General features: G+C 34.7%; 1 protein-coding gene across 24 annotated transcripts in view; it reads left to right on the top strand.

The window, feature by feature from the left end:
* RBFOX1 (RNA binding fox-1 homolog 1) overlaps positions 1-14,786 on the top strand; it is a 1,358,224-nt gene that overhangs the window by 1,291,565 nt on the left and 51,873 nt on the right. The gene's annotated exons all lie outside the window — the stretch shown is intronic.

Genomic DNA, 14,786 nt, shown 5'->3' with positions numbered 1-14,786 from the left:
TTTCAGATATTTGGAAGCGCATAGTCCCCATTTTTAGAAATGTTGTCCTTAACTTGACTGTTCATCTTTTGCTCCCGAGTTATATTCTAGAAGGAGTTAAGGACTGAAACATGGTTGTAAAATACATTTTTAAAAATTTGACTAGCTTTATTTCTCACTTAATTTTTTTGTCTTTTTAATTGTATTGGTCGCTAGTAGTCTCTGATGACTCTGAACATTTTTACCCCATTTTTTTGGCTAGCCAGAAAGAAGAGTGCATTTCTTGGAGCTACTCTTTCCCTTCTGATGGTTTATTTCCCCAGGATGTATTTTATGTATCACATTGTACATTTCCCAGTACAGTGATTAGTTACACCTCTGAATATGTCAGGAGGTGGAAACATGGCTCTGCTTCCTTCCATCACTTCTGGCCCTTTGCATAATACAGAAAGAAATGAGCTGTTTCTTCTGCAAGCAGTGGAACAAATCAGTAGCAATAGTCTCTCATGCCTCATCTGTTCTCTAACGCTGAAGCAGAAGATGGGACCTGGATCAGTTTTTCATTTGCACATCTATTCTGGGAATAGACAATTTGTTATGTAGAAAGCCTAGTTTCAGCATGCAAATGTGTTCACATCCCTTGGTGGGACAGACAGATTCTTTGCCTTATTGAGACAACCAAAGTAAGGAAGCTCATGGTCTCATGTTGGCTGCTGTAGATTCCCATAGTATTGGCATCTCGAGGACAGAACTAATACAACTGATTTCAGTTAAATCCTTCAAAATTTTCCTAATGCAGAATGTAGACAAGTGTCGAAGGAGATATACCCAGAAAGTAAAGATTAGAGTACCCCAAGTCCCAGCAAGTAAGCAAGCATTCACTGGAAGCTTCCTGGAGGCCCATGATACCTCACTGAAACTTTGTAAATCAAACAGTTCGGCTGCACGTAACTGACAGTCTCTTTTTGCCCCCACTTCTTTAGACTAGTTTCTTCCACAGGAACTTTTAAAATCCTGAAGAAATTTGTATCTACTATTCAATAAGAAAGGTATCAAGAAAAATTTTGGAACTTTTCCAAGTTGAAGCCACTCGAGAATAGGATCCATGAGACTATTAAGACCCTGCTGGACAAAAGGAAGATTCAAAAGAAGAAAAAAGTTCTGTCACTGAATATCTGTATCATTGTTCTCCAAAGGACAGTAATATAGCTGGGTATGTATGGTTAAAAAAGGCAAAAATACGAATCTGAATTGATGCAAGGACTTTTAAAAGCCGTTTAGTGCCTATTTTCCCCATTTTTTCGAAGTGCCTGAAAATGTGAAGGAAATAGAAGTTCATGAGAGCCAAAACATGGGAAAGGAGGAAGAGATGAAATCATAGTTTCATAGAATAATGCGGGTTGGAAGGACCAGGTGGCACCAGGGCACCTTTAAGGATGGAGACTGCGCAACCTTTCCGGGTCATCTCTTCCAGTGCGTGAATGTCCGAACAGTGGAAATCTCTCTTCTTTCAAGTTATGTTTGTTGTCTCTGTCTTCCCAGTGTGTGCCTCTGTGAAGAGCCTGGCTCTGTTTTCCTGAGAACCTCCCCTGCCATGAAAGGGCAGGGGATGGAAAAGGAGATGCACCTGCCAGTAGAAAACTTCTTTGTGCTCTGGAGTAACTAATCAACGTTCTTGGGCTCGCTAAGCGCTAGCTGGTGTGGCGAGGAAGCCAGCCTAAAGCTGTGCATCACATTTTTCAAAAATTGACAGTTGTGCATACCCGGGTCCCATGGAAGGCAATGGGAGAGAGACTATGAATTTTAATGAAAGTTCAAAGGCAGCTAAGTATTTTTCACAGTCTAAATCAGAGCGTTAATCTTTATAACTTTTAGGCTTTATTTTAGCACCAAGTAAAAATAAAGATACTTGAGTTATCAGATGTGTAACTATTAGTAGATTTTTCTAAGCATGTATTAAAGGGACAGTTCACGGGACCAAATAGCTCACATATGTTCTAAAATAGTAAATTGCTACATGCCTTTGTTCAGAATGATGCCCATATGAATGCCTGTATTTCCCAAATGTTTTGCATGTCCATAAAAGAGAATTTTGCCTTGACTTCAATGAGTACATTTTAAACTGATGTCAGTTTGGGCTTACATTTTCTAAATGTTAGAGTGGTTTTATCTTCAACAAGCATGCTTATCAGCTCCCAAATATACATGCTCTTTTCCCTTAAATTTTCTTTTTTTATTAAAAATAAATAAATCTTTCATATTGCAATAAAGTGATAGAATTAAAAGGAAAAAAAATATGAACATGCAGAAATCAGAGATTAATTTATTTTATTTTATCATACTCAATGGCAAATGAAGTTGATGGCCCGTTTTTTAATTGATATATTGATTACAGTTTTGTAAGAAGTGGTGGTGGAATTCAGCAAAAATGATTGAGGTGGTACAAATGCTTATAAATCTGTCCCACATTGTTCGTGTTCTTTAATAGTAATTGTCTGATAAAACTTCCATCAGTTTCTGTAATTAACCTAATGGTCTAAATGAATTTCCAGATCACTGGTTATTCATTTCAATATAGAAAATGCCATTACATTGAGTTTAATTAATACAAAGTAAGTTCACAGTCCATTGTATCCTTAGAATAGAATTGTACTCTTTTAACTGTTTCAGTTATGAATATTTCTTCCTCTTGTTTTGTTTGTCCCATTTATGGACTTGAGTATTCATTCTCTATTCATACTAAAATAATATAAACCCTTTATAATTAAAATATTTAAACCCCAATGCTCTTCAAGTTCCCATCCTCAAAATATCAGTGTAGATATTTTTTGTATTTATTTCAACTATTTTTAAACAGAATTCAGTCAGTGCCAAATTCATAATCCCATGATATGCCCTAGAACATCTTATTTGTCTTGATATTCCTTTCACAGAAGTACATATGACAGATAAGCACTCACCAGAGAATACTTTTGCTTTGCGTCAGACAGATATTAAAACAATAAACTATGTTGCCCTGGGATTTTAGCTTATGAGCAACCAGAAAACAACAAGGCAAAGATGAGATGTTTTTGAAAGGTGGGAAGGCAGTTCTTTCAGAATATTCCCTGGAAACCTTTGGTCCTGTAATATTTTTGACAAGAAATATTTTTAATGCTCAAGTTCTTCTAAAGCAAATCAGGAAAATAGATTCCATTACTTCAGAGCAGGCATTGAAATGTTCCTAAATTATCCTAATAATCCTAGTGATCCAAAGTTGTGTTTTATATGCCGGGAGAGAAGGAAAATTTATAGCAGAAGCTTAAAGTATTAATTACATAATATGGGAATTTTGCTTTTTATATATGTTCTCTATTAAAAACTTACCAACACTTATGTATGACAGACACATGCACTATTTTTAAAATTTATTTTTTTTTTTCCTGTGGGCGTTTTGCTTTGATTCATAGGTGGAGGATAGTTCAGGACTTCGTTGCTATGCATGGAGTAAATAAGGAAAATCGTAAATACTAAGTGTAAATACCACATCCAATAGTAGGATTTAGTCTATTTGAGGACTCATTGTGCTACAGAAATGAAAAATAAGTAAAGCCTGTCTATTCAATATGTCTCTTGAATATCCTCCCTTGGAAGTAGGTTCCTTGATTTATAAATATTAGTAAACTACCTAAAAAATGCTGTATGAAACTATTTTCATGTTTCTTGTTTCAGTGAAGACATTCCAGGTTTTACTTTTCTGTGGCATTACTAATGGATTGAAGTAAGACCTTTGACATTTCTATTATATTCAGGGGTATTTCCAGTACCACAAATATTACGTGGGGAAAATAGAAATTTTCAAAAGGTGATTTAAAGTGTGCTTCTGAGCAGGATCATTAGTGGAAACATTCAGTTTAGAAACCTTGATTCAGTTGATTTTGTCAGGTTTAATCTGTTGCACACACGTAATTACCTGAAAATTATATTGTAATGATGATAGTCTTCTGATAGTATTACCCTGAGACTCCAAGCAACTGAAGTGTAGGTGCTCCTGGCATTTGGTATATCCTTTTCTGGGTTTTGTATGTAAGACATGACTGACCGTATTCAATCCAAATGGACATATGCTTTATTGTAATGACATCAATGATTAATTTGTTCTGATTTTATTGTTGTAATTTTTCTTAATTTATTTGTTGTGATTTTGCTGTTATTGGTAAGGGAGAGAGTGTTTAGTAAGCTTGCCATTTTGAATTGGTATATGGGTCAGGAACAGTTTAAAGAATGAGTATTCATATGGTATAAATAATTTGCTTATGTTACAGTGTTTGTGAATTAAATGTAAAAAGGTTTCTGCAAACTCAGTTTTTAATTTCTCTTAAACTAAAATGGAATGGCAGGTCACTTCATCACAATTAAAATATATATTAGTAGATTGTATTTACATGTTTGTGGTTTTGTCTGCTTTTTATTGTTTCATAGGAAAAAGGTAGAGTAACCCTGCAAAGGAGTTCTGTGATTAAGCCAACTTAGCCATTGTAGGACTGAGATTCATGAATGAAACAGTGCAAAAATCCTGCCCAAAGGGAAATGTCCATACATCTGCGTGCACCAATCACACGTATCATTTCCAGGCTACAAAAAGCTCATTACTGAACATTTAGGAGTCAAACTGTCTTTTAATGTGCTTCCTGAATTAATTAATTGCCTTTATTTATAAAGTAAAGAGAATCACCTGGTAGTAACCCAGGAATAATGTGAAAAGTGCCCTTCCTGGTCTGTATGTTAAAATACAGTGCATCTACATGAAACTTTAAATAAGGAAGATACCAATAAGTAGGAAGGGAAGTTTACTAATTTCTTTCCAGAATTTTTCCCCCCACGTATAGAAGTGTAAAAGGTTGAAAAATTATGTATCGCTTCCAGAGGAAAATATTGATGTCATCTCTTGTTGAAATGTCTTTAGAAGGTTTTTAAACACTGTTTTGGCCCATTGTATTGGACCTTGCTTTGAACAAAGTTACACAAATCTGAATGGAGGATAACTCCACTGACTTGTAAGTCAGATAGTTATAAAGATAATACAAAATTAACAAAATTGAGTAAATTATATCCATACGTATTATGTTATATTCTGGATTCAAGTATCAGCCTTTTTAAACTGTAAAGTGAACCTCTTTGGGGCTTTTTGGTAGCATTGCCTGAAATTCTTGTTACAGCACTATATATTTCCCTTCTGTAACTATTTTCAGCATAACTATCCTCTTACCTTCTGTCTATCAGTATTTTAAATGGTGACTAATAAGTCATCAGTAAGATGTATTGTAGTCATCCAGAATCTGTAACTATGGGTTTCATTTCACTCCTGCAAATCTGTTTTTAAGTACCTTGCTGTTTATACTCATTCTTCTGTTAATCTGTTTAGTGATGGTGCAGTTTGTCTGAACTAGCACGCTTAAGAGTTTTATAAAGATAGACATATCCTGAATTGTGTGCCGCTGACTTTTTTTAACTTCTATACCACCCTACACCTGGGTAGTGGGAGATGACTAGAAAGGTGTGCATTACATTTTTAATAGTAAATTGCGGAGAGTATCTTTGTCCTTTAGTTCAAATAATAAAAATTATGTTTGACCAAGGACAGTTGGGCATCTCATGTCTTAACTTAGTGCTTTCCTGTTAATGGAGGTATGGCACTTGGCCACTGGCAGTGCTCGTTACTAACCAGTGAGCTAGGACAACAGGATTGTTTGGACTTACTGCTCTCACTATGCAGCTAATTAGTAAGAATTACATTTAGTATTTGTTTGCATCATAATCTATGATGTTATTGTACGTAAGATCCTTTGTGTAGAGTCCTAGATGCAGGCTCCTGATGTTTCCTTAGCTTTGCATTCTAGATGCTGTGTTACTCATTTTTAGTAGGTAGGCACTCACAGTTGACTATACATCTCAAATCATTCTGTCTGTCAGATGTAAAGTTGTTAATTTTGTGGTTTTCAGCTTAGTCTGTAAGATTTGCTTTCAAATAAAGACTTGCTTCAGTGTCACTCTTTCTTGCATTGTGTGACGGTTGTTATTAAACCATGGCTCTTAAAACCATGTTGTATACAGCGAAATTCTTCAACCTGAATTTCACAAATAGTAAGTACTTTTGAGGAATTAACATTTTTAATATCTATATGACTCTGCAGGTGCAATTCTTTGTTTTGACGGTTTTTTCCATTATGGATTGGATTAGGTTAATAGCTGTTTTTTTCCTCAGTCACTTCCTGCCTAAATTGTTCCCTACCCAACAACATTCTGACAATGTTCTTTTTTACAGTTTAATAATTCTGTTGAGTTTTAGTAATCCTTGTGTCATCCAGACAGAACTTCTTGTCACCACATAATTGGCTTTCATAAACATTCAAATTGCTAAATTTTGTCATCTTTTTTATAGTAGTGCTACTCTTCCATCTAGTTTTCCAGAGCCATGGCCCTTTTACTTTGTCTCAGAAACAGTGATTAGCTAGACACAGGGGACTTTTTCCATTTGCTTGGAGCTTTTAGATGTCCAACAACCAGGAACACAAGACAAGTTATTGATCAGTTTGATCATCTATATTTGAAGATTGTTCTTTAATTTAACATCAGATGTGGCTTCTTTGATCTCTACTGTTTCTTTTCCTTTATGGCCTAGTTGCTTTGTTTGTTTTTACCTACTGAGCTTTTTCTTGTTTGTTAGTCATTTCTTTTGTGAAAAATCAACTATTCTTTGTATATCAACTATTTGTGTTCTTTGTAACATCAACTATGCAGTATTCTTATTTTGTTATTAAGTACACCGTAAGTAGTTTGTCCACCAATTATAGCATTTTTTTATTCAAAGTTGTAAGCTCGTGTAATTACATAGCTTTACAAAAAAATTCTAAATCTTCTTCTCTGGTCTTTTTTAATCCCTCCTCATCCTCCATTTTTTTCTGTGTGTTAAGAGAAATCCCTTGATGTCTGAAGGTTTCAGGTGGCTGCATATATAGCCCAGTAAAAGAGGGATGAGATATATGGGAATTTCCGATAGTGACAGAATCACCAAATGACCAAATCTCAGAACGGCTGAGGTTGAAAGGAACCTCTGGAGGTCACCTTGTCCACCCACCTTGCTCAAGCAGCGTAACCTCGAGCAGGCTGCCCAGGACCACATCCAAACAGTTTTTTAATATCTCCAAGGATGGAGACTCCACAGCCTCTCTGGGTACCTCTGCCAGTGCTCAGTCACCCCCACAGTGAAAAAGTTTAGACAAAATATGAGACAGTTTCCAGGCTTTGGCATCAAGACTTTGCTGCGAAGGTTATAAATTCTTGGCATATAATGGTATCAATATATATAGAAACTAATGGTGGTTTGTTTATTTGTATATTAGAGGAGATGAAACAAAGGCAGGCAGAGGAAAAGAATAATTCCCTATATACTGAAAATAAGTATAAAGAAAACTAAGTGTGAATTCAGTATATGCAAGTCATTGTTGAAATAGTAGACCAATTAGATCTGGAAACAAATTTAAGGTAAAGTTAACCAAGTAAGAAGTTTTGTTGGAACAGTGAAGTGTCTTCCTACAATTTAATATAAGAATAAGCACATTAAGTAGGAGGTTGCTTTTTACTGAAATATTTTATGCATGTTTTTTGAGTGCATTTGATTTTGTTGATGATTTGGTATGGAAAAATCTAACAAATCTTGGTTTTCCTATGTCTGAGGATGAAATAGTTGAAAACAGTGTCTTAAAGAAGCTGTGTGTCCTCTTTCTAAAAATATTTATGTAACCTTTCAGGGTCTACCTTGTTATAAAAAGTTTCACCAAATTTATGAAAAATTTGGTGCTAATTTGGATTTGACTGGAAACTTAATGCAGTAGTGTTGTGTGAAGGGATTCAATTACAGTGCGCAGTGCTTTATAAGTCACTGTCTGACATAAAAAGTTAATTAATCAGAGCTGTGTCAATTTCCTTGTGCCGTGTCAATTTGCAGCAAGGTAATTAATCACTAATCGCCCAGCGTGCAGCAAACTAAGGGACAATCCATGAGTCATTTATTGTTGTTTTTTTCAAAACAAATGGCACACAGAGCCATGAAGAAACACATCTTGCCTTTCATAATATTTTTATCGACAGTTTTGCATGTTGTAATAGACTGCAGCAACAAGCAGCTGTAGTTCAATGGAATATGAATATTAAAGAAACAAATGAGAGCAGATTTATAGGCCATTGCTTTTCTGTTATGTCAGTTTTGAGATTACACTGAGCAAATGAACAGTGAAAAATTACTCTTCCATGTGGAGAATGGTGATTAGGCTTGTACATTAATTAGAGATTTTTGTTTTCCTTTTCAATGCATTTCAAATGAGAATGTCCTATAAGTAATGGTTTGTCCAAAATACCGATTTATTCATTCCTAAACAACAGCGTTTAATACTGACATATATTTTTGTGCAATAGTAAGGAAATTATTGTCCTGCTAACTTTAAGTGTGTTTCAAAAAATAAATAGATTGTGAATGAAATAAATAGAAGTGACCAGTTATGACTGTATTTGACATATATGGCATATTTCCTTTGGATTAAGTTAATTCACGACTAGATCGCAGGGACAATCATCTCACAAAAGTGACAGGTGAAAAAAATGTATTTTCAGCTTGCTATTTTTAAACATCGTGAACTTTCTGAAGATTTTTTTTACCCTGAAATTTTAAGAATCCATATATATATATATATATATAAAAAATATAAAAGCCTTTTTATGTTAAAATCTGTAGTAACAGAGCTTAAATTTTACTTGCACTGTATTTTGGACTGTGTATTTAAATGCAAAGATCTGCACACATCCTCTTTAACGCAGTTCTTATAATTCTTATAAAGAATGCTAAGTAATACTACTTATTACTATAATGGTGAAGTGAAAACTCACTACACAGCCTACATTGGGATAAACTCCTGATTCTGTTCCTGAAATCTCAGATAATATCATATAGATTATTCTGCTTAGCCTTCCCTCAAAAGGGATCCTCCTGAACTATGGGAATAATGTAAATGTGTCTCCCTGCCTTTCTAACAGTTAAACTATGTTGCAGTAAATTAGCTGTAAACTGATGCAAACATGGCGTAACATTAAAATTCTTCACCATAAAGCATTTGAAAACTCTTGATGGCAGATGACCTGATAGTCCGCGCAAAGAAGGAGAGCTTAGGAGTGATGAGAGGTAGATTCGTTCATCCATTTTGATGGCACACCTTTCTTGAGGCATATGGCACTCTCATACAAATTCAAACCACAGCACAAATGCAAAGAATAATTGCCCATTAAAATGGCTGTATATTTTTATGGCTTTGATACAAAATCTGCCCCCTGTTGTTTTTTGCATCTGCTTCTCTTCCATCTATCCCAAAGCTTTAAAACTTTAATACACAGTGTATAACCCTTAAGTATTTTTTACCAGGTTATATTCATCCTTTTGGGAACTCAAGCTTTGTCATTGTTCCTTCAGCCTTTGTTTTCCAAGGGATATGTTGAGATATGATGCCTAGAAAGTGCACTTACCTGTCATGTTCATTTAATAAAACATTAGTAAATCCAATGCTTATATTACATCTTTTGGGAGAAATTAAGATTTGATTAAATTTCATCTGTGAACACAAAGATTAAGTTCCTCTTCCTTATGCTCGTATTTGTTTTCTATATGAAATCATTAGTTACCTAAATTTTACCCATATACTAACATGAATCCTGCTAATTCCAAAGGCCTTTTTATCTGCTTAAATGTAGCAATTTGCTGACCAGTTTTCATGTTTGAGAACTAAACTGAAGTTTGATGAAGGAGATACCCTGACAGTGTTTCTATGTTTACTAAGTGTATTCAGAAGAGAGAACTTTTTGGACAATAGTCATTGTAATAATACTTTTCAAAAAAAATTTATTTCTTAAATATAAAAATAGAACAAATAAGTTTAAAGAAGGAATCTTACCAACGTAACATTCCTAAAAAATTTTCATTTAAGCTGTAATACAAGGTGATTTGTATGCTTTTGGATAATTATATTAAGCAAAGCCAAGCACTTCCACAGCATACTGTTTTCACTCTTCTTTTTTAATTTGAAAAAGTAAAATTGCAGTTCCACTGTAGGAGCTGATGTTTTGTTGTTGCCGCTGTAGTCTCATTCATATTTGAATAGCTGAATGAATAACTATAGAACTGATGGGGCTATTAGATGAGAATGTAAATTGTTTCTTTGGCTTGATATTTGATTACGTATAGTCCTTAGAAAAGTTTTTCTTTTTAACCTCGTATTATCGCCTCATATCATCGATGTGTAGTTGGAGAAACCTGCCTTTTCTCTATCACAGTCAGAAGAATTCCAGTCATCAAATTACTTTGATAAATTTAAGGTACTTTTGCTTAGAATTGGACTCAGATGCTTCCCTGCTGCAAGTCAAACACATTTTCAACCCCATTACAATAGCATTTTCGCTGACTGAGTTTCAGCAGTTTGGCACTGAGGCACTAGGGAAGGTTGACCTACAAACTGTAAGTCATTAAAACCTTTACCCCTCCTGGCTAGTAAATTCATTACTTTTGGGGCTGGTTAATAGCACTTAACACTTCCTGATGAGAGAGCCCGTTTCATAAAATTGTTTTTATGAAGTCCATTCTTCAGTTGTGTTCTAATGGTGCCACTTCTGCTAGTTATTTTGGGGTGAGGATATTAAAAAGTTGGTAGCAAAATAAATTCTGTGGTTATTACATATTCCTAACCATGTGACTTCTCAGCTGGGCTGAAGTAGCATAATTTTTTTTTTTTTTTTTCTGAACTCAAATCTAGGGTGATATGATCTTGTTGATTATTTTATCTCTAATCTTCATCTTTACTATTACTACCTGGAAATAGAAGGCATGTTTTCAGATACTCTGATATTCAGACTGACATAAATCAATTTTTTGGGAAGGATATAATTCTGTTTATATATAATCTGTACTGTTAGACCTCACTTGATCATAAGACCTTGCAATGCCACTCTTGGTTCCATATTTCTCAGGCTTAGTTTCCAGGATCATGTCTCATCCTTTTCCTGACAGAACTCCAAATCATTGCTCTACCTTCTACTAATTGCTTCTACAAGCTTTTTTAGAGTTTTGCTTTACTCTAGACATTTTATGCTTCATGATTTTATTCAGGAGACAATGCAAGGCAAGCATAGCAAAACAGTTACATTACTTTAGGCTTTTAATTCTAACACATCCTTTGTGTTGCAGATCCTTTGAAAATGGTAGAAAACACTGTCTTGTCTTAGCATCTCCCATCAGTGCTGAGCCGCCATTATGGGTTCTGGATTTGGTAAACACTTATGGGCTAAGTGACCCTTCCTGCTAACTCTATCTTCTAGCTGTTTTTCCTCTTTCATAAAAGAAAGCCTTCTTTCTCATAAAAAAGTAATATTATTTTTTAAAAATATATTATGTTCATTTTTACTCATTCATTGATGGGGGCACTCTGCTTTTCTGGTGACATTTCTTTGTAGAGAACCATCCACTGTCAAATATTTAAGCTCAGTGGCCCTTCCTGTAATTTTTTCCAAGGTGTCACCACCATGAAGAATAAAGAGTATTTAGGATAAATGCACAACTATTGCAAAATATATATTTTAATATGTCTGTGTGGCAGCTGGATTGAATGGTACAATTCAGCGGAAAAAAATGCTCACAAACCACATTAGGAGCTCATGCTTTCACGGAGGTATATCCTCAGTGTCTCCTGTACAACTTCTGCACAATTCCAGTTGGTTTTCATTAGGCCTATATTTACTCATTTCTTCTGAAAATCAAGATATAGGTCTATTCTTCACACACTTGTATAAGGTGTGTGGCTGGATGGAGGAATTGGTAAGTTAATTTCAAACAGTACATTTTACAGCAGAAAGATTGTCTAGGACCCTGAAAGAAGACAGCTGCTTTAAATATTGTCAAACGTAAATGTTAATTACAAAGAATTAATTTCTGAAACAGATCTTGGAGCAGGAGTTTCCAGACCATGTATTGCAAGCACCTAGCATTGTTACACACCGTACATTGCCTAGGCTTAGACTTTTTTGAATTGGTTTGATTTTCTTTACCACTGCCTCTGTTTTTCTTGTGAAAGTGTGTTTTCTATCAATATGTAGAGAACTACAGCTGCACATGTAAGTAAGGAAGTTGTCCAAACTGCTCAAAGGTTGTCAGACTTCATTAATTTTTTGTCAGTGGCTTTTTTAGGTCAGAGAAATTTCTCTTAATCTTGGCAGTTTAAGAGTGTCCCTAAAGACTACAGTTTTTTTAGAGCTAGCTACAGAATACCAACCTTCAGATTTATCATTTAAGATATCCACCATTTCAGATATCAGTTTATCCTGGCCAGACTTTTTATTTATTTATTTGCATGATTAAAAAAAAAGGCACAAATTAACTCTCAAATTATTGGAGAAACTTACTTCTAGAAATGACCGTCTACTAGGTGGAAAGGAGTCATTTCTCTAATGCAGGCAGACTGCAGCTAAACATTACTCTTTTAACCAAGGTAATCATACTGGATTAGATTAGTTCTTCATCTAGTCCAATACCCTGTATTTGGAAAGGAGCAAAAGCCGGATGCCTAAAGAAAAGTTGTAGGACTGGAGCTAGTGTGTGGGTATATAATTCTTTGAACATTCTGTTAGCTTTCTACAATTTGGAGTGTTTTTTTAAACCAGAGGTGATGTCTTTATACTGTTTCTCTCTAGGGAAACTGTTTGTTCATCCTTTTCAATCATATAAACTTTCAAACTTTTAACATTCATAACATGCAGTGGCACAAGTTCCATGGTGGCTTAATTAGAAGTTGTGTGAAGAGCCACCTTTTCTCATATTTTCTCCATTATTCATGATTGCGGAGCTTTGGTATAGCTCCCGAAGTCACTTCCTTTTCACGCTGAGGAGTGCTAGTCCGCTTCATTGTTTCTCTTACAGAAGTAACAGACATGATTATAGTTAAGATAAGTGACCGTTTGAAATATATGTTGTCCGCATCACCTAATTTAAGCCAAGGCAGGAAGTCTCCAGCATGTTGCATTCACAAATACATTCTCTAAGGGACAGAAGTGAACAATGACGCTGTGATGTCCAACCCTCATGTTTTTCTCATGTTTTGCTAACTTCCATCTATGAAATTTTATTAGAACTTTACACCTTTTATTTATCTGTTAGTATGGGGAGACAGTCCACTCTATCAGAGGAACTACAGCACAGCCTATAGATCTTTTTACTATGTTTGCTTATATCTTCGGTCCACTGAAAATTATCTTCTACGTTTTTGTATGCACATTGTACTAATTTGCATGCAAGACTGTTTACTTGGAAAGGAAAAGGACAAAAGTTACATAGTTTGAGCAGTAGGTCATGATTCTAGCACTACTGTATTTATACTGCTCAATATTCCATGTTGTTGCGTATGCAAAAGTACTTACAGCATCCAAATTTCAAGTATATGAGATATATGTTCATCCCCCCCACCCCCACAAAATGCTTTCCATGACTCTATTTCTTTAAGGCTTCATAAATGCAGTTGATTGCAAAGTTATCAACAATATACTGAGTTCTGTAAGTTCATCATTCTGATTTTCACACACATTTTTTTTACAGAAGGAGGAATAAAAATATGGTATTTGCACTTTTTAATAAGACTGTTTTAACTTATTTTGTATTGCCATAAGATTATGTTGTATCACAGATATGTAAATCTTTGCAGAATTATTGTATAACCTTTTTGTCAGTGAGAGGGACCTAGCAAAGCCCAAAAGCCACAGTAGTAAGGCAATAATGGACAAGTCACCGTAATTACAGTATTTTCCTTCATGTGTTCAGCCAGCACCATCTACAAGTTCTGAATTTTTCATTTTGTTTTTCAAATTCAAGGCTGCTTTTAAAATTTAATGCTAAAACGGATGAAAGACAAATGTGGATTGAAATCAGTTCATATTTCAGACTTGAAATACTTACCCTTTTATACATCATTACTTCCATGTTCTTGCTTCTTATTAGGGCTTTGCTAAGCAATATTTATTTCTTTTATCTTATTTACATACTGAAAAAAATTCAACACAGTGAACCACAACTGAGGTAACCTGAGTGCCAACAGAGCTGGATTTGATTTTCTCTGTCCCACTAATGAATTCATTCAAAAAATACCTGTTCTAACATTGGCCAGCAATAGATGGACAAAGGAGAGATGCAGTAATGAAGTATTGGTTAAAAAACTGGCAGAGAAAGTAAAGTGGAAAGTTGGGTTGTTTTTTTTTTTTTTTTATTTTTCAATTAAAAAGTTTATGAAGAGACAAGTTTTACAGACATTTTACAGAAAAACATCTCTAAGTAGTACTGGTTTACTGTTCAATTTCTGATTAAAATATTTTAAGTCTCACATGGAATGGTAATTAATGTTTACACTTAGTGGCAATGACAATAAAAAAATGTCAGAGTTAATTTCTTTGTTATATGTCTAAATTGTTTCTGTTGGGTCTGAATATTATCTGAATTCAGATAGATATTTCCAAACTATGCAAGTCTTGCCTTTGAAGGAGTAATGGGTACTGTTTTGAACAAGGTACACCCCCAAAATTAGAGAAAACGCTTGCCCTGTCTTTCTTTCCCGTGGCATACAATTAAGACCCAGTTAATAATCAACTTTTGAACAAAAGTAAAGCTCTGTTCGATTAGTAAAATCACGGGATTATTTAGATCATTAGAGGTCACCTGGTCTAACATCTCACCTCCACTCAAAAAGCAGGGC

The sequence above is a fragment of the Aquila chrysaetos genome, chromosome 25, assembly GCF_900496995.4.
Source record: "Aquila chrysaetos chrysaetos chromosome 25, bAquChr1.4, whole genome shotgun sequence".
Taxonomy (NCBI): Eukaryota; Metazoa; Chordata; class Aves; order Accipitriformes; family Accipitridae; genus Aquila; species Aquila chrysaetos.
This window is presented reverse-complemented; position numbering and strand designations above follow the sequence as displayed.